This window comes from Mobula birostris, chromosome 5 (genome assembly GCF_030028105.1).
Source record: "Mobula birostris isolate sMobBir1 chromosome 5, sMobBir1.hap1, whole genome shotgun sequence".
Lineage (NCBI taxonomy): Eukaryota > Metazoa > Chordata > Chondrichthyes > Myliobatiformes > Myliobatidae > Mobula > Mobula birostris.
In genome coordinates this window covers 19,411,325-19,432,697 of record NC_092374.1, presented here as the reverse complement: position 1 = coordinate 19,432,697, position 21,373 = coordinate 19,411,325, and positions in this window count along the sequence as shown.

Sequence of the window (21,373 nt, the reverse complement as noted above, 5' to 3'; positions counted from 1 at the left end):
TCTAAAGGTTCATCACCTTGTGAATAGAGAGGTTTCTCCTCATCTCAATTCTAAAAGGTACACCGGTCTGAGACTCTACTCAGGGGAAGCATCCTTCCTGCATCTAGACTGTCGAGTCCCAGTGTTGTAAGTTTTAATGAGATAGCCGCTTATTCTTCCAAACTCCAAAGAATACAACCCTGGTCCACTCAGTCTTTCCTCAAATGGCAGACCTGCAGTCCCTGGACATAGCCCAGTACTTGAGATGTGATCAGACCAACATGCTATGCAGTTGCAATTGGTATATGTAATGTCTGTACAACTACATATCAATTAAATAAAGGCATGAACATGGAGATGGGTTTAACTGGTGTATTCACATCGCAGGTGAGAGAGAGAGGAAGAGAAAGCAGGTCAATGCATATTCGTAGACAATAGATCAATTCACATGAGTTATTATTTGTGCTATTAAGGGGAGTTATTAATCTAAGGGAAATAGATCCATACGTTACACTTCTTCCTCCTTTAGATTAATGTGGGAGGTGAGGGAGGAGATTGCCAAGACTCTGGCAATGATCTTTGCATCATCAATGAGGACGGAGGAGGTTCCGGAGGATTGGAGGGTTGCAGACATTGTTCCCTTATTCAAGAAAAGGAGTAGAGATAGCCCAGGAAATTATAGACCAGTGAGCCTTACTTCAGTGATTGATAAGTTGATGGAAAAGATCCTGAGAGGCAGGACTTAATGAACATTTGGACAGGCGTAATATGATTAGGAATAGTCAGCATGGCGTTGTCAAAGGCAGGTCGTGCCTTATGAGCCTGATTGAATTTTTTGAAGATGTGACTAAACGAATTGATGAAAGTAGAGCAGTAGATTTAGTGTATATGGATTTCAGCAAGGCATTTGATAAGGTACCCCATGCAAGGCTTATTGAGAAAGTAAGGAGGCATGGGATCCAAGGGGAAATTGCTTTGTGGATCCAGAACTGGCTTGCCCACAGAAGGCAAAGAGTGGTTGTAGATGGGCCATATTCTGCATGGTCACCAGTGGAGAACCTCAGGGATATGTTCTGGGACCCTTACTCTTCGTGATTTTTATAAATGACCTGGATGAGGAAGTGGAGGGATGGGTTAGTAAGTTTGTTGATGACACAAAGGTTGGAGGTGTTGTGGATAGCGTGGAGGGCTGTCAGAGATTACAGTGGGACATTGATAGGATGCAAAACTGGGCTGAGAAGTAGCAGATGGAGTTCAACCAAGATAACTGTGAGGTGGTTCATTTTGGTAGGTCAAATATGGTGGCAAAATATAGTATCAATGGTAAGACCCTTGGCAGTGTGGAGGATCAGAGGGATCTTGGGGCCCAAGTCCATAGGACACTCAAACCTGCTGCGCAGGTTGACTCTGTGGTTAAGAAAGCATATGACATATTGGCCTTCATCAATCGTAATATTGAGTTTAGGAGTCAAGAGGTAATGTTGTAGCTATATAGGACCCTGGTCAGACCCCACCTGGAGTACTGTGCTCAGTTCTGTTCCCCTCTCTACAGGAAGAATGTGGAAACCATAGAAAGGGTGCAGAGGAGATTTACAAGGATGTTGTCTGGATTGGGGAGCATGCCTTATGAGAGTAGGTTGAGTGAATTCGGCTTTTTCTCCTCGCAGCGACGGAGGATGAGAGGTAACCTGATAGACGTGTATAAGATGATGAGAGACATTCATCGTGTGGATAGTCAGAGGCTTTTTCCCAGGGCTGAAATAGCTAGCACGAGAGGGCACAGTTTTAAGGTGCTTGGAAGTAGTTACAGAGGAGATGTCAGGGGTAAGTTTTTTATGCAGAGTGGTGAGTGCGTGGAATGGGCTGCTGGCAACGGTAGTGGAGACAGATACGATAGGGTCTTTTAAGAGACTCCTGGACAGATATATGGAGCTTAGAAAAGTAGAAGGCTATGGGTAACTCTAGGTAATTTCTAAGGTAGGGACATGTTTGGCACAGTTTTGTGGGCTGAAGGGCCTGTATTGTGCTGTAGGCTTTCTATGTTCCTATGTTTCTATGTTTCTAATGTAACATAAAACTCTATATGTAACAAAATATTCAATTTCCCTTTAACAGACCACATTTAAATTAACTTGCTTTCACAATAACAGTCCATAACTAACGTCACTATACAGAAGATTCAGTCTTTTCAGTGGCCTTCCGTTTATTTCAGGATAGTGTTTCTGGGCCTGTGGAGTGGCATCAGGCTTGGCAGGTGTCTTATCAAAGATAACCTTCTCTGTTGTGGGTGTCACATTGCTGTTGATGTCATGATCATCACTGAGAGGTAAGTCTGGTGGCTGTAATGTGTCCGTCTTGTTGGATGCAGTTGGCTCAGGTGTGTTCTTTGGCTGAGCATCCAGTATCTGGTCCACATGACGTCTCCATGTCTGATCTCCAACATCAAATGTGTACATCAGTGATCCAGTTCTCGTAGCTATCCGACCGGGTGTCCACTTGTCTTCTTGGTAATCATGTGCTAGGACTCCCAGTCCAACCTTGAGGTGAGTTACTGCTCTACTCTGCAACTGGCTGAACTGTTTATTCTGCACTTTCCTCTGTAGATCTAGTTCTCAGATTCCTGCTCATGAACAGCACTGCAGGTGTTTGACTTATCATTGCACGGACAGAGTTCTGATACACAAAAGGGAAGTTGTCCACCTTGTGATGTAGAGAAATGTCCTCCTTATCGATAGTTTTAATGGACTTTTTGAAAATTTGGATAAACCTTTTGTTGCTGGGTGGTGTGGAGATGACTTGAAATGTTTAATGCTATTTTTCTTCATGAATATTCTGAACTGTTCTGATGTATTGTGGTCCGTTGTCACTCAGAATTTGATCAGGTAAGCCATTTCTGGAGAAGATAGTCATCAGAGTGGAAACAGTGTTTTCTGATGTGGATGACCTCTAGCCACTCCGAATGAGCATCTACAGCAATCAGAAACATGGAGTCCATGAATGGCCCAGCGAAGTCAATATGCACTCTGTGCCATGGTGAAGGCGGCCACTCCCACAAGTGTAATGGCACCTGTAGGTGTGCACTTTGAACTTTGTGGCATTCCGAACAGCTTTTGTTCAAGTTTTCAATCTGTCTATCTACCACATGTAGCTCCAGGTGAGAGACCGCAGATCAGCGCACATGCATAGACAACAGATCAACGTGCATAGTCATAGTCATACTTAATTGATCCCGGGGGAAATTGGTTTTCGTTACAGTTGCACCATAAATAATTAAATAGTAATAAAACCATAAATAGTTAAATAGTAATATGTAAATTATGCCAGGAAATAAATCCAGGACCAGCCTATTGGCTCAGGGTGTCTGACCCTCCAAGGGAGGAGTTGTAAAGTTTGATGGCCACAGGCAGGAATGACTTCCTATGACGCTCTGTGTTGCATCTCGGTGGAATGAGTCTCTGGCTGAATGTACTCCTGTGGTAAGTATGTGGCATAGGTAAGTAATCAGTCCATACATAGTGCTAAGGGGAGCCATTGCTCTAAAGGAAATAGTTCCATACATTACAGTGTTTGCCAATATGTACAGTATGTATGCCACAAGCCTCTTTCTAGCCCATTTCCATCCATGTCAACCTATCTTACTCCTTGTGCTATTAGCTAACTTACAGTTAAATGCAGTTACTTTGTTCATTTCAGCTTATCCCTGTAATACTGAGATCCACATTCAAGCCATTTGGAATAAAAACGATTCTTGATTGACAATAGAGCAATATTACATGAGGGAGCAAATGCCTTCTCCTTTAATATTACAAGAAGAATAAAATCTACTTAACATTGTAGTGCATGCTCAGAAGCATACTTACAGTTAATGCTGTGCTCAAATTTTCCAGGATGAGACTTGAGCTTTCAGTGCAGAGGATGAAAACGTATGCCAGCCATCAAAGATGCAAATATGACAAGAGCTCCAGTTGTAATTTATCCTGACAAGTATGCAATCTTATAAAATCTGAGCTTGATAAGCAATTAGAGACATGCACATTTTGATTAGATTGGAAAGGGTGATAAATGGAAATTGATTCATAGGATGAGTGGTTGAAAAATTAAAATATGGTTATGGATCTTGATTGAGAATTTGCAATGAAACCTTTTCCCTCGAAGTTAAACTTTATTGCTAAAATATTGAGTCTGTGATAATATAGTTCATATACACACATAAATACTGAACCTTTATTTACTTACATACAAAACAGCTTCTGTAAAAAATTAGGATTTATTCAGTTTAGGCTTCAGAGAACAAGACAACACAATTAGTAAAGATTTCATCCAGTAACCATTACATTGCAAAAAGAATCGCTTAAATTTTTTTCCAAATCTTTGGTGAGGAGTACAAGAGTTTGAGCTGTTCTGGAGAAACCAGCCAGCACAATGCCAGTCACCAGACTTTAGAAAATCTGTGACCACTTTGATCACATTGCATTACAATTGACCTTGTTTATTTTTTGTCTTAGTGTGTCCTTTCTTGTAAAAATAGTTTGATGAATGATTTTTTCCAGCAAATGCTGCTTTTGTGATTCTATGTGCTTGTGATGCTGCTACAAAGTAAGTTTTCTATTGCATCTGTGCATATATGTTCTTGTGCATATGACAATAAACTCATCTTTAACTTTGATCTTGACCGTCTTGAGCAAATAGCCTACACTTGCTCTAATATTACAAATTTAGAGAAAAAGCTATTATTATTTAATTTATTATATTATATTATAATAATACATTGTGATCATTTTACTATTATTTATAATATTAATTTATTGTTACTTGCTACTCTAATCTAGTGATTAGTTGTGCTGATTGGTTCAAGAACAAATTGGTTGAAGGTTAGTAACTGGTTTTGAACTGGTGGTGTGGAACTTCAGGATTTTGCACCTACGACTCAATGGTAGCTGTGTCAAAACAGCATGGCGCAGGTGACAGGAGTCTTTGATGAAGGATGTTGCCTTCTTGAAGCACTGCCTCTTAGAGGTACTGCTGATGGTGGGGAGGGATATGCCCATGATGCATTGGGCAGTACCCGCTACTCTCTGCATCTCCCTACATTCCTGCACAGTTGAATTGTTATACCACACCATGATGCAATAGATTTAATAAAAAATTTGTTTAAATTTAATTTGAAACTTAGTCATCTCAAAGATCACTTTTCTTCACTGCTCTGCATGCCCCACCCCTGAGAGTCAATGACTTGATACCCAGAAATGAATCCAGATATTTACTTATATACAAAACAGCTTCTGCAAAAAAATTAGGATTTATTCAGTTTAGGCTTCAGCGAATGAGACAGCGGCTTTTAGAAGAGTTTAAACAAGGGAACATGCAGCAAGGAATTAATAATGAAGCTGAATGCTTCAAATGATCTTCAGGCTTGCTCAGACTGTCATCTTGTGCACAGCGGAAGTCTCATTTCCATGTTACTGCATGGTGATATTTCTATGAACTGACTTCAGGAAAACCACTGACACATTTGTTGGGTCTCCAGTCAGTTTTGTTGATCGCTGTGCGAGAACTGAAACTATATCCACATTAATTAGCAACCCACAACATGCAACCAGTCAGGAGACTTTCAATGGTACATCTGAAGAAGTTCTTTTATTCTGTGCAAGACACACAAAATGCTGGAGGAGCTCAGCAGATCAGGCAGCATCTATAGAAATTAATAAAGTCAATATGTCAGGCCGAGACCCTTCTTCAGAACACAAGCTTACATTTATTCTGTGATATCTAGGTTGATCTGTAGTCTAACTCAATACTATACCATTGATGATATCTCTGAATCCCTCTGATTTAAAAAAAATCTACCAATTTCAGACATAAATTTAACAATCATCAATTCCGCTTGTAGACCAAAGCTCCAAATTTCCTCACATTTAGTGTTTTGGTGCTTCTGAAAGGACTGTGTATGATTTTTAGACTTTGTCCCTAACCTACAACACCTGATTCTATAAATCATGTTCTGAATACTTATTGCTTAATTATTATTATTTGTATTTGCACATTTAGCTGCCTTTTGCTCTTTGATTGTCTGTCTTTGTCATGTGTGGTTTTTCACTGATTCTATTCTGTATCTTTGTGTTAACTGTGAATGCCCATAGGAAAATGAATATAGTACAGTATATGGTGACAAATATGCAGTTTGATAATAAATTTACCTTGAACTTGAACCATTCAAATGAATACACATCCAGCAGCATAGACTTGGTTCTGCAATACCAGCACATAGCACTTAAGGTTTTGATGTGACCTTGAGGTGGCTAATAGACCTAACAAACCAACTAAACAGTCTGTGCTGTTAGGGTCAACCTGAATTCAAAAGTTCAGTGGTTTACACAAGATCTTAATTCAGAAGCTAATTGTTTTAATCATAGGTAAAAGATTGGCATTGTAACTGAAATATCACTTTAAGGTCTCATTCACGCTCATGCATGTATTACAGAATCTATATTAAAATTCAAAGGCTACTTTGAATTTTACTTAGTAAGCACTAAGAGGCATCCTGCATCATGATAAGCGATATGAAGACGCAACATTTCCATTTCCACAAGGGAGCAGAGTAGATGAACATGACTGGGACTGCTATCTCACATGGAGAGAGATTATTGTTGCGTCAACTGAATTGTGCTGAACAGCCTCTTGTAAATGCTCCTTAGTGGAGTTTGCTTGTTCAAACAGAGCAGCAGTCAGGGAGGAAAGATTCACTTGTGAAGTGTAGCACGGCCCATCTATTTAAAATCAAACTCTGTAGGTTATCTGACCTTGGTAGATTGGTTTTCTGTCCCTGGTCAAACATTTCCATCATGTCAAAGACATCATTAGTCTCCTGAGATTAATCTATTTTTGGTGCTCGGTGAGTCAGGGGGATTTCTGAGGAGCTCCACTAAACAGCAGTGCCTTTTCAGATTTCCCTACAGAAAGTCATGCACGCCTTTAGAAATTTTTGTTAGTTCCCTTGGTCCCCTGCTGGAAAACCCAGGGCTGGGCATAACATTCAAGATTCAAGAGATTCTAGATTCAAGATTGTTTATTGTCAATCTTCAGTGTGAAATGAAAAGGAAAACAAAACGATTGTTACTTAGGATTCAATGCTGCAGAAAAAAAACACATTAAGCAGAAAGAACATAATTTAAAATAAACAAGCTAACAACAATGTACATGTAAAAGCAATCCAGGCAATAAGTAAATGAAAATGGTTGTATGTACAGAAGATGGGATTTTATACATAGATTGATTGTATGTACATAAGGTGACACTAAGTACAGGAGTATCTGTACATAAGGGGACTATGGCAAGAGTGACAATGTGATAGAGTGACTTTTGGCAAGAAGAACTCTTCTAAGTAGAGGCAGGCTGTATGAAAACATAGGGACAGCTTTACACTCCACATTTGAATTGAAGGGAGTTCAATATTCAAAAAAACCTGAACTTTTTTAACACCTGAACTATAAGTTATTAGCATGAGCAAAAAACAAACTGCTTGAGAAACTCAATGGCTTAAGCAGCATCTGTGAGAGAAAAGAGATTGTCAATGTTTCAAGTAGCGATCCCACAACAGTCCTGAGTTCCTCCAGCTTTTTCCAGTTTTCTTCAGTTTCCAGTATTTACAGTCTCAGGTCTTAGCTTGAATTATTCTAAATTAACAATGAGTTTTTTTCTACAGCTCCGTTTGAGAAATTTTTCGTGAAACAAAGTGTTATCTCAAACTGGTGTGCTGTGGATTCCCCCTTTGTTGCAATGAAATACAATCAGTAGCCTCTTTATTAGGTACCTCCTCTACTAAATAAAGTGGCCACTTTATTTAGTGAATATTTATAATTTTCTGCTGCTATAGAACATTCAAAGTTCTTCAAGGTTCAACATCTTGTGCATTCAGGGACACTCTTCTGCATATCACTGTTATAACGCGTGATTATTTGAATTACTGTCACCCTTCTGTCAACTTGAAACAGTCTGGCTATTCTCCTCTGACCTCTCTCATTAGCAAGGCATTTTCCCCCATAGAATTGCTTCTCATTGGATGCTTTAATGTTTTTCTCACAATTCTCTGTGTACTCTAGCAACTGCTGTGCAAGAAAACCCTACAAGATCAGCAGTTTCTGAGATAGGAAAACCAACCCGTATGGCACCAACAATCATTCCACCGTCAAGGCTGCTTAAATCATAATGTGAAAGGTCTGTGCTAGAGCTTCTATCTTCTATGTTCATTCAGCGAAATGTGTTGTTTGCATCAACAACCAACACAGTCCAAGGATGTGCTGGGGACTGCCCACAAGTGTCACCATGCTTCTGGCACCAACAGTATATCTATATATAGTATATCTATACCTGTTTTGTTAAATTAAATAAGTAGTGCAAAAAGAGAAAAATATGTGGAATTCAATCGTGGAATTGAGTTTAGGAGCCGAGAGGTAATGTTGCAGCTATATAGGACCCTGGTCAGACCCCACTTGGAGTACTGTGCTCAGTTCTGGTCGCCTCACTACAGGAAGGATGTGGAAGCCATAGAAAGGGTGCAGAGGAAATTTACAAGGATGTTTCCTGGATTGGGGAGCATGCCTTATGAGAATAGGTTGTGTGAACTCGGCCTTTTCTCCTTGGAGCGACGGAGGATGAGGGGTGACCTGATAGAGGTGTATAAGATGATGACAGGCATTGATCGTGTGGATAGTCAGAGGCTTTTTCCCAGGGCTGAAATGGTTGCCACAAGAGGACACAGGTTTAAAGTGCTGGGGAGTAGGTACAGAGGAGATGACAGGGGTAAGTGTTTTACGCAGAGAGTGGTGAGTGCATGGAATGGGCTGCCAGCAACGGTGGTGGAGTCGGATACGATAGGGTCTTTTAAGAGACTTTAGACAGGTACATGGAGCTTAGTAAAATAGAGGGCTATAGGTAAGCCTAGTAATTTCTAAAGTAGGGACATGTACGGCACAAATTTGTGGGCTGAAGGGCCTGTATTGTGCTGTAGGTTTTCTATGTTCTATGTTCTATGTGGTGATACACACAGAAGATTGGTGGAACACAGCATCTATGGAAATGACATAACAGTCGATGTTTCAGTCCTGATGAAGGGTCTCGGCCCAAAACATCGACTGTTTATTCTTTTCTACAGATTTTCAGCACATCCTCCTTGTATTTTTTTCCCAAAGTTTTAAACTTATGTCCCCCACATCCTCATTTGTCCTTGAAGCAACTGGTAATAGGAAGAATTTTTCTCGATTTATCTTGTCTAAATCCATCATGATCTTTAGTTTGTGGGGAATATGGAACTAATTACTTTTTTCAGCTCCATAATCATCTGGGCAGATAATAATATTCATATCCCAGGCAACATGTTGATTAAATAATTCTTTGGTGGTGTAGTATTACAGTCTTTGTGAATTACTCTCATGAGAAGAGATACTGGAAAAGAATGTTGTTAAATTTCAGCAACATCTTGTATTCATAAAGCACCTTCAACTGAAGAAAATGCCCCAAGGTCCAGCACTGGTGCTTCTAAAGATACTACAGCTGCAAAATATCATTAAGCTCTTCGACACTGATACTTAACAAGGCAAGTAGAATCATTTTTTGATTCATGAATGTTCCACTGATGATTTTTTACCTTAACGCCATTGTCTCGTTAGGATACCTGCCTTCAATTTTGAAGCAGTGATAAAGAGCTCGCTGCTCTCCATCCTGAGGAGCAGTACCAAAATACTCAAAATCCATTCAACCCAGTATTGTGATTTGCAAAATTTTACAAAGCAAAGCGTTTTCTAGGAGTGCATTCCTTTCATTAATTGGGAATCGCTGCAGCGGACAACATCTTTTGTTCAACACAGTCGGTTACCAATTAGCAGTGGCACAGCAGTGCAGCAGTTTGACGCAGTCTCGCAGCTCTGGTGACCCACGTTCTGTCCCTGTGAAGTTTCCCTATGACAACACAGATTCTGCTCGGTGCTCCCGTTGTTAACTGTATCTGGTAGTATGGTTGATCGGTTATTGTATAACAATCAATCAATTGGTTGGTTGATAACAGGCAGACAAATGGTGGTGAGATCATTGGGCAGAGGTGAGGAGAATAAGCTGCAAGGAAATGGGATTGCCTTGAGAGCTAGGCAATGGATGGATTGGCTTCTTTCTATTGCATTATAAAATATAATATGGATATCTGGTATAACAATTAAAAGATTAGCTAAAAGATTAAATTTTGTCATATGCACGATATATCAAGATATCAAAAAATACAGTAAAATTTGTTGTTTGAGTCAATGAACTGTAAGCAGTCTGAGATGTACTGGGAACATACATCAAAGTTGCTGGTGAACGCAGCAGGCCAGGCAGCATCTCTAGGAAGAGGTACAGTTGACGTTTCAGGCCGAGGCCCTTCGTCAGGACTAACTGAAGGAAGAGTGAGTAAGGGATTTGAAAGTTGGAGATCCAAAATGATAGGAGAAGACAGGAGGGGGAGGGATAGAGCCAAGAGCTGGACAGGTGATTGGCAAAAGGGGATACAAGAGGATCATGGGACAGGAGGTCCGGGAAGAAAGACAAGGTGGGGGGGGACCCAGGGGATGGGCAAGAGGTATATTCAGAGGGACAGAGGGAGAAAAAGGAGAGTGAGAGAAAGAATGTGTGCATAAAAATAAGTAACAGATGGGGTACGAGGGGGAGGTGGGGCCCAGCGGAAGTTAGAGAAGTCGATGTTCATGCCATCAGGTTGGAGGCTACCCAGACGGAATATAAGGTGTTGTTCCTCCAACCTGAGTGTGGCTTCATCTTTACAGTAGAGGAGGCCGTGGATAGACATGTCAGAATGGGAATGGGATGTGGAATTAAAATGTGTGGCCACTGGGAGATCCTGCTTTCTCTGGCGGACAGAGCGGAGATGTTCAGCAAAGCGGTCTCCCAGTCTGCGTCAGGTCTCGCCAATATATAAAAGGCCACATCGGGAGCACCAGACGCAGTATATCACCCCCGTCGACTCACAGGTGAAGTGTTGCCTCACCTGGAAGGACTGTTTGGGGCCCTGAATGGTGGTAAGGGAGGAAGTGTAAGGGCATGTGTAGCACTTGTTCCGCTTACACGGATAAGTGCCAGGAGGGAGATCAGTGGGGAGGGATGGGGGGGACGAATGGACAAGGGAGTTGTGTAGGGAGCGATCCCTGCGGAATGCAGAGAGAGGGGGGGAGGGAAAGATGTGCTTAGTGGTGGGATCCCGTTGGAGGTGACGGAAGTTACGGAGAATAATATGTTGGACCCGGAGGCTGGTGGGGTGGTAGATGAGGACCAGGGGAACCCTATTCCTAGTGGGGTGGCGGGAGGATGGAGTGAGAGCAGATGTACGTGAAACGGGGGAGATGCATTTAAGAGCAGAGTTGATAGTGGAGGAAGGGAAGCCCCTTTCTTTAAAAAATGAAGACATCACCCTCGTCCTAGAATGAAAAGCCTCATCCTGAGAGCAGATGCGGCGGAGACGGAGGGATTGCGAGAAGGGGACGGCGTTTTTGCAAGAGACAGGGTGAGAAGAGGAATAGTCCAGATAGCTGTGAGAGTCAGTAGGCTTATAGTAGACATCAGTGGATAAGCTGTCTCCAGAGACAGAGACAGAAAGATCTAGAAAGGGGAGGGAGCTGTCGGAAATGGACCAGGTAAACTTGAGGGCAGGGTGAAAGTTGGAGGCAAAGTTAATAAAGTCAACGAGTTCTGCATGCGTGCAGGAAGCAGCGCCAATGCAGCCTTCGATGTAGCGAAGGAAAAGTGGGAGACAGATACCAGAATAGGCACGGAACATAGATTGTTCCACAAACCCAACAAAAAGGCAGGCATAGCTAGGACCCATATGGGTGCCCATAGCTACACCTTTAGTTTGGAGACAGTGGGAGGAGCCAAAGGAGAAATTAATAAGAGTAAGGACTAATTCCGCTAGACGGAGCAGAGTGGTGGTAGAGGGGAACTGATTAGGTCTGGAATCCAAAAAGAAGCGTAAAGCTTTGAGACCTTCCTGATGGGAGATGGAAGTATATAAGGACTGGACATCCATGGTGAAAGTAAAGCGGTGAGGGCCAGGGAACTTAAAATCATCGAAAAGTTTAAGAGCGTGAGAAGTGTCACGAACATAGGTCAGAAGGGATTGAACAAGGGGTGATAAAACAGTGTCGAGGTATGCAGAAATGGGTTCAGTGGGGCAGGAGCAAGCTGAGACAATAGGTCGGCCAGGACAGGCAGGTTTGTGGATCTTGGGTAGGAGGTAGAAACGGGAAGTGCGGAGTGTGGGAACTATAAGGTTGGTAGCAGTGGATGGGAGATCCCCTGAGCGGATAAAGTCGGTGATGGTGTGGGAGACAATGGCCTGGTGCTCCTTAGTGGGGTCACGATCGAGGGGTAAATAAGAGGAGGTATCCGCGAGTTGTCACTGTGCTTCGGCAAGGTAGAGGTCAGTACGCCAGACTACAACAGCACCCCCCTTATCGGCGGGTTTAATAATAAGGTTAGGATTAGTGCGGAGGGAGTGGAGAGCAGAGCGTTCCGAAGGAGTGAGGTTGGAATGGGGACAAGGTGCAGTGAAGTCGAGACGGTTGATGTCCCGTCAGCAATTAGCGATAAAGAGCAGGCAGAAGACCAGAGCGGGGTGTCCATGAAGAAGAGGAGGGTTGAAGATGGGAGAAGGGGTCATCGGTGGGGGTGGAAGGGTCCTTGCCGAAGAAGTAGGCTCGGAGACGGAGACGGCAGAAGAAAAGTTCTGCATCGTGGCGAACACGGAACTCGCTGAGGTGTGGGCGAAGGGGGACAAAGGTGAGGCCCTTACTGAGGACCGAGCGTTCTGCCTCCGATAGTTGAAGGTCGGAGGGGATGGTAAAGACCCGGCACGGATGAGAGCTGGGATCAGAGGGGGGAGGGCAGAGGCTGGGAGTGTCAATGGAGAGGGGAGTGTTGGGGTGAGAGGAAGATGGAGCCTCCGAGGGCCCAGGAGTTGACGGTGGGATCTGAGGAAGACGGGGCTGTGGAGTGGTGGTGGGGGAAGGGGAGACAGGAGTCACAACAGCAGCACATAAAGACCCGGCCTGGATTTCAAGGCTGGAATCTTGAGATCTGGGATCAGAGGGGGGAGGGGGGAGGCTGGGGGTGTCAATGGAGAGGGGAGGGTTGGGGTGAGAGGAAGATGGAGCCTCTGAGGACCCAGGAGCTGACGATGGGATCTGAAGGAGACGGGGTTGCAGAGTATTGGTGGGGGAAGGGGAGACGGGCGTCACAACAGCAGCACATAAAGACCCGGCCTGGAGTTCAAGGCTGGAGTCGCAGTTGGTGGTTGTGCAATCGCTGTGAAGGTGTCCATGGTCGTTTTAACTTTTATGTGTGTTGCTTGAATTTCCAGCATCTGCAGAATTCCTGTTGTTGAGATGTACTGGGGTTAGCCTGCAAGTGTCACCATGCATCCAGCACCAACGTAGTGTGCCTTTACTGCCACAAACTCATATATCTTTGGACAGTGGGAGAAATCCTTTTGATCACAGAGAGAGCATACAAACTCCTTACAGACAGGAGCAGGATTTGAATCCTGAACCTACATCTGGCACTGTAATAGCATTATGCTGACCACTACGCTGCCATGTCACCACTGAGCCCAGGAGATTTCATACACTGCTGGACTGACAGTCTGGATATATGCCCAAGCCCATCCGTCTCATTCTGGTCACATCTGCTACATGTGCAGCGACCTCATTCATTTGACACTTTGCTGATCTTCATTTAGAAGAAATATGTTGGTAAATTCTTGGTTTATTTTTCATTCTTTCAATGAACCTTGATACCTTCAATTAATTAAATCAGTTTCCTGTGTTTTAAACAAAACTCAATATTTTACAAAGTAAAATAATGTGTAATCTTATGATTTATTTAACTTTCCAATTTGTTCCCTGAGGTTTCTGGCCATCAGACATTTGAAACTTGCCTTTGGCAGCCTGAGCCATCAGAGCAATCTTTCTGTTAACCTGCTGTCTGATGTCTGTTGCGCAGAAGGAATGGGATAGAAACCCCATGGCACTGTGCTGAGTGCATGCAAGTTTCAAAAACTTTGTGCAGCCATGGGGTTAGTGCAGGGGTCAGCTACAAGGTATAGGATGAGGTCAAGGTAAGTCTGAAAGTATGTGACAAGCTAAACGGCAGCTTCCATCCTGCTGTACTGAATGGACATCTTACGTGATAAGATGGACTCTTGACCTCATCATAACCCTGAAGCTTATTGTCAGCCGGTATTGCACTTTCCCTGCAAGTGCTACACTTTAGTCTACATTCTGTTATTACTTTCTTTAAAATTGAATTTAACTTTGACTACTTTTCCTTTGTTTTGATGTGATGAAATGATCTGTGTGAATGCAAAACAAAGTGACTCTAATGAACCAAATAAACTGGTAAATTTACCAATTTAATTGCTCAGAAGTCCTACCACATGAGAAACTGATTTTTTAAAGGTTTATTAATTCACAATTATACTGCACTGCTTCCTCTTATATAAGGTATTAAAACTATGCACATTTTTAATGATACATTTACAATATTACATCAAGAGATTATGGAATTATATACACAGGCAGTTCTGCAGATAATAGAAATCTGGGTCTCGGTCCAAAACATTGGCTGTTTATTCCTATCCATACATGGATAATCCATACAATTATATAATTATTTATGGAGTCAATATTTATAGTTATATAACTAACTAAATATACATTTATTCATAACACAAGAGATACTGCATCTGCTAGAAATCCGGAGCAAAACACACACACACACACACACACACACACACGCGTAATGCTGGAAGAACTCAGCAGGTCAGGGGTATCAATGGAGGCAGGAGGAGGCGATAGCAGCGCGCCGCGTGCGCGCAGCTCTCCGGTGAAAAATGATATTGTATCCGTAAATAGGGGCCATGCACAATTCTGATTTGATGGAGACAGGCGTGAAAGCACAGAGGAACATCTGGAGAAATTTTTGAAACGCCAGTTCGCTGCCGTTGTTACTGCACGATCGAGAATCTTCCGGAGGAAAGGCCTCAAAATCCTCGGCTTTGCCTGCTGCTGGAGACCGAGACTGAGGTCGAATCCTTCGGATAGAGATGGTGTTCGGTACTCGGTGTCGGAGGGCTGATCGGAGGCTCGAAGTTTTCGGACAACTCAGAGTCAGACTGTGGTCGGGCACGGCAGGGAGAGTTTTCTTCCTTGTCCTGTCTGTGTGAGATGTGGGACTTTCAAGAAACTTTGAACTCTTTTACTGTGCCATGGACTGTTCTTCATCAAGTTATGGTATTGTTGCACTGTTGTAACTATATGTTATAATTATGTGGTTTTGTTAATTTTTTCAGTCTTGGTCTGTCCTGTGTTTTGTGATATCACACCGGAGGAATATTGTATCATTTCTTACTGCATGAATTACTAAATGACAATGAAAGAGGACTGCGTGTCCTCATTATCTAAAAAAAAAGAATAAACAGTGGAAGTTTCAGGCCAAGACCCTTCTTCAGGACTGGAAAGGAAAGGGGAAGGTGCCAATATTAAAAATATTGGGGGGGGGAGGGGAAGGAGGCTAGCTGGAAGGTGATAGGTGAAGCTAGGTGGGTGGGAATGGTCAAGGACTGGAGAAGAGGGAATCTGATAGGAGAGGAGAGTGGACCATGAGAGAACGGGAAGAAGGTGGGGCACCAGGGGAAGATGATAGGCAGGTGAGGAGAGGAGATAAGAAGTCAGAGTGGGGATTACTTGAAAAGGGAATGGGAGAGAAGAAAACACCAGGAAGAGAAATCAATGTTTATGCCATCAGGCTACATAGAAAGAATATGAGGAAATGCTCCTCCACCCTGACTGGCTTCATCATGCCAAAAGAGGCAATGATCTGACATGTCGGAACAGGAATGAGGATAGGAATGAAAATCTTTGGCCATCGGGAAAATCCACTTTTGGTGGATGGAGCAGAGATAGTTGACAGAGTGGTCCCCCAAGTTACATCGGAGCTAATCAATATAGAGGAGACCAGGGGTGCAGTGGTAGCCAGAGCTCGCTGGCACGCGTCCGGCACCTCTTCAAGAAAAAAGCCAAAATAAACAAGCTCATTAATTAGTTAGCCCAGGGTGATTTGAGTATCTCAGAAACGGCTGATCTCCTGGGATCTTTACACACAACAGACTCTGGAGATTACAAAGAATGGTGCCAAAAACAAAACAAAAATCCAGCGAGTGGATTTAACACGATGTTTTCGCTCACGGAACAGCCACTCGCTGGATTTTTTTTTTGCAGGTGAAGTGCTGCCTCACCTGGAAGGACTGTTCTGGGTCCTGAATGGAAGTAAGGGAGGAGGTAATAGGCAAGTATAGCAAAGTATAGCATTTCTTTCCTTGGGTCCAGCGAGGGGAGGAGAGGAGGTGGAGACCCCTCATACTAACTCAGTCTCTTAATTTTCTGAACTGCAATGCTCTTCACACATGAGTGCCCTTTACTTCACTGAAATGTCCATTCCCCACTGATTCTGCTTGGTTGCTTTCTCAGAAAGACTTCACAGACACTTGATCTCAAAACTCAAAGTAAATTTATTATCAAAGTATATATGTGTCACTGTATATAACCCCGAGATTGTGAGTATACTCAGTAAATCTATTAACCAGAACAGAGCGGACAACTAGTGTACAAAAGACAACAAAATGTGAAAATATAAAAGAAAAAGGAAAGAAATAATAATAAATAAACAATAATTATCGAGAACATGAGATGAAGAGTCCTTGAAAGTGAGTTCATAGGTGTGGGAATATTTCAGTGATGGAGCAAGTGAAGTTGAGTGATGTTATCCCTTCTGGTTCAAAAGCCTGATTGCCGAGGGGTAATAATTGCTCCTAAACCTCGTGGTATGAGTTCTGAAGCTCCTGAGGCTCTTGTACCTTAATCTTGATAGCAGCAGTGATAAAAAGGCATGACTGTGGTGATAGAGGGTCCCTGATGATAGATGCTGCTTTTCTGCAGCAACGCTCGATGGTGAGGAGGGCTTTACCTGGGATGGACAGGGCTGCATCCAGTACTTTTTGTAAGACTATTCAAGGGCATTGGTGTTTCCATACTAGCCAATGTACTCTGCACCACACACCTATAGAAGATTGTCAAAGTTTTAGATGTCATGCTGAATCTTTGCAAACTTCGAAGGAAGTATAGGCGCTGCTGTTCTTTCTTCGTAATTAGACTTACATGCTGGGCTCAGGGCAGAGACCCTGAAATGATAATCCTGAGGAATGTGAAGTTGCTGACCTTCTGAACCCCTGTGAGGGCTGACTTGTGGACCTCCGGTTTCCTTCTCCTGAAGTCAATAATCAGCTCCTTGTTCTTGCTGACATTGAGTAAGAGGTTGTTGTTGTGGCACCACTCAGCCAGATTTTCAGCCTTCCTCCTAGATGGTGATTCGTCTCCACCTTTGACCCTGCCAACGATAGTCATTTCATCAGCAAACTTAAATATGGCATTGGAGCTGTGCTTCGACGCAGAGTCAAAAGTGTAAAGTGAGTAGAGCGGGGGCCTGAGCACACTGCATGGTGGTGCGCCTGTGCTGATGGAGATTGTGGAGGAGATGTTGTTGCCAGTCTGAACTGACTGGGGATGACAGTACTGAATGCGAAGCTCTAGTCAATAAAGAGCATTCTGATGTATAGATCTTTGGTGTCCAGGTGTTCCAGGGTTGAGGGAAGAGCCAATGAAATAGCATCTGCTGTGGGCCTGTTTTGCCGATAAGCAAATTGGGAGTGGATCCAAGTCATTTCTCAGGCAGGAATTTGTATGTTCAGTGGCTCTTCAACTTCAAGATCTCTAAAGGACAGGTTTCTTCATGCAATCCATCACCATCAGATACAATGCACAAGCAATCAATCAGTTATGATTACATTGTATATTATGTTTGACACATTATTAACTGAACACAATTGCGATAGCTCTGACTTCGAATGTTTTTGAGGTTCTCCATTTTTGTGTCTCTACTTTCAGACTGTCTCACACTTCTTCCTGAGCCCAGAGCAAGCTGTGGTCTTACCAAAACTCAATCACATCATTCCAAGTTCCAAGAATAGATCATTTACAACGCCATACACTCAAGTCCCATCTTCTTCCAAATTATCAAGAGACGTGAAAGCCTTTGGGAAACTGAGTCAGGTTTAGAATGAATTCATTTGCTTACTATGACACACTGTCTATTTGGCTCATCAAATCCATCCCAGCAAAACAGGATCCCTGCTGCACCCGGTGACACTATGATCTCTGTCTCAAAGGCAGCCGATGTCAGGCTTTCAGGAGAATCAACCCTTGTAAGGAGGCAAGCCCTAATGAAGCACTGATAAGGCCCTATAAACTTGTGCCATCCAACTTGAAGGTGTCTTCAAAGACATTTTCAATCTCTCACTGCTACAGTTAGAAATTCCCACCTGCATCAAAAGGATTCAGAATCTAAATCAGGTTTATTATCACCGGCATGTGACATGTTAACTTAGCAGCAGCAGCAGTTCAATGTAATACATAATCTAGCAGAGAGAGACAGAAAAAAAATAAAACATAATAAACAAACAAGTAAATCAATTACGATTTTTAGAAATGTGCAAAAACAGAAATAATGTTTATTAAAAAAAATGAGGTAGTGTCCAAAGCTTCAATGTCCATTTAGGAATCAGATGGCAGAGGGGAAGAAGCTGTTTCTGAATTGCTGAGTGTGTGCCTTCAGGCTTCTGTACCTCCTACCTGATGGTAACAGTGAGAAAAGGGCATGCCCTGGGTGCTGGAGGTCCTTAATAATGGACGCTGCCTTTCTGAGACACTGCTCCTTAAAGATGTCCTGCGTACTTTGTAGGTTAGTGCCCAAGATGGAGCTGACTAGATTTACAACCTCCTGCAGCTTCTTTCAGTCCTGAGCAGCAGCCCCTCCATACCAGACAGTGATACAGCCTGTCAGAATGCTCTCCACAGTACAACTATAGAAGTTTTTGAGTGTATTTGTTGACATATCAAATCTCTTCAAACTCCTAATAAAGTATAGCCACCGTCTTGCCTTCTTTATATCTACATCGATATGTTGGGACCAGGTTAGATCCTCAGAGATCTTGACACTCAGGAACTTGAAGCTGCTCACTCTCTCAACTTCTGATCCCTCTATGAGGATTAGTATGTGTTCCTTCGTCTTACCTTTCCTGAAGTCCACAATCAGAACTTTCATCTTACTGACGTTGAGTGCCAGGTTGTTGCTGTGGCACCATTCCACTAGTTGGCATATCTCACTCCTGTATGCCCTCTTGCCACCACTTGAGATTCTACCAACAATGTTTGTAAATGGTATTTGAGCTATACCTAGCCACACAGTCATGTGTATATAGAGAGTAGAGCAGTGGGCTAAGCACACACCCCTGAGGTGCGTCAGTGTTGATAGTCAGCGAGGAGGATATGTTATCACCAATCCGCACAGATTGTGGTCTTCCAGTTAGGAAGTCGAGGATCCAATTGCAGAGGGAGGTACAGACACCCAGGTTCTGCAACTTCTCAATCAGGATTGTGGGAATGATGGTGTTAAATGCTGAGCTATAGTCGATGAACAGCATCCTGACGTAAGTGTTTGTGTTGTCCAGGTGGCCTAAAGCCATGTGGAGAGCCATTGCGATTGCGTCTGCCATTGACCTATTGTGGAGGTAGGTAAATTGCAATGGGTCCAGGTCCTTGCTGAGGCAGGAGTTCAGTCTAGTCATGCCCGTTGCAGTGAGAGGTTGAAAATGTCCTTGTTGGTTGGCACAGGTTTTCAGAGCTTTACCAGGTAATCCATCGGGACCTTCTGCCTTGCAAGGGTTCACTCTCTTTAAAAACAGTCTAACATCAGCCTCTGAGACAGAGATCAGAGTGTCATCAGGTGATTATAATTATACCGCGAAGCATACTGTGAGCTGCCTTAATGACTATCATTCAGTAGCACTCACACATAGTGGGACGAAATGCTTTGAGATGTTAGTCATGGCTAGAATCACCCTCTGCCTCAGAAAGAACCCTGACCCACTGCAAATTACCCATCAGTCACAATAGGTCTACAGCATATGCAATCTCAATAGCTTTTCATGCAGCCTTAGATCACATGGACAATACTAAAACTTAGGTCAGGATGCTGTTCATTGACTATAGCTCAGAATTTAACACCTTCATTCCTACAGACCTGATTGAAAAGCTACAAAACCTGTGCCTCTGTACCTCCCTCTACAACTGGATCCTTGACTTCCTAACTGGAAGATCACAATCCGTGCAAATTGGTAATGAAACTTCCTCCTTGCTGACAACCAACACTGATGCACCTCAGGGATAAATGCTTAGCCCACTGCACTACTCTCTGTATAGCCATGACTGTGTGAAGAGGCATACCTCAAATGCAATCTGTGAATTTGCTGATGATACAACCATTGCTAGTAGAATCTCAGATAGAGACAAGACGGTGTACAGGAGCGAGATATACCAACTAGTTGAGTACTGTTGCAGCAATAGTCATAGTCATAGTCATACTTTATTGATCCCAGGGGAAGTTGGTTTTCATTACAGTTGCACCATAAATAATTAAATAGTAGTAAAACCATAAATAATTAAATAGTAATATGTAAATTATGCCAGGAAGTAAGTCCAGGACCAGCCTATTGGCTCAGGGTGTCTGACCCTCCAAGGGAGGAGTTGTAAAGTTTGATGGCCACAGGCAGGAATGACTTCCTATGATGCTCTGTGTTGCATCTCGATGGAATGAGTCTCTGGCTGAATGTACTCCTGTACCCAACCAGTACATTATGTAGTGGATGGGAGACATTGTCCAAGATGGCATGCAACTTGGACAGCATCCTCTTTTCAGACACCACCGTGAGAGAGTCCAGTTCCATCACAACATCACCGGCCTTACGAATGAGTTTGTTGATTCTGTTGGTGTCTGCTACCCTCAGCCTGCTGCCCCAGCACGCAACAGCAAACATGATCGCACTGGCCACCACAGACTCGTAGAACATCCTCAGCATCGTCCAGCAGATGTTAAAGGACCTCAGTTCTCCTCAGGAAATAACCTTGCACTCAGCATCAGTAAGACCAAAGAGCTGATTGCAGACCTCAGATATGGTAAGTCATGAACCAATCCTCATAGAGCGATCAGAAGTGGAGGGAGTGAGCAATTTCAAGTTCCTGGGTGTCAGGATCTCTGAGGACCTAACCTGGCTCCAACATATTGATCCAGCTATAAAGAAGGCAAAGCTATGTTACATTAGGAGTTTGGGGAGATTTGGTTTGTCACCTAAAACACTCGAAAACATCTGCATATATGCTGTGGAGAGCATTCTGACAGCCTACCTCAC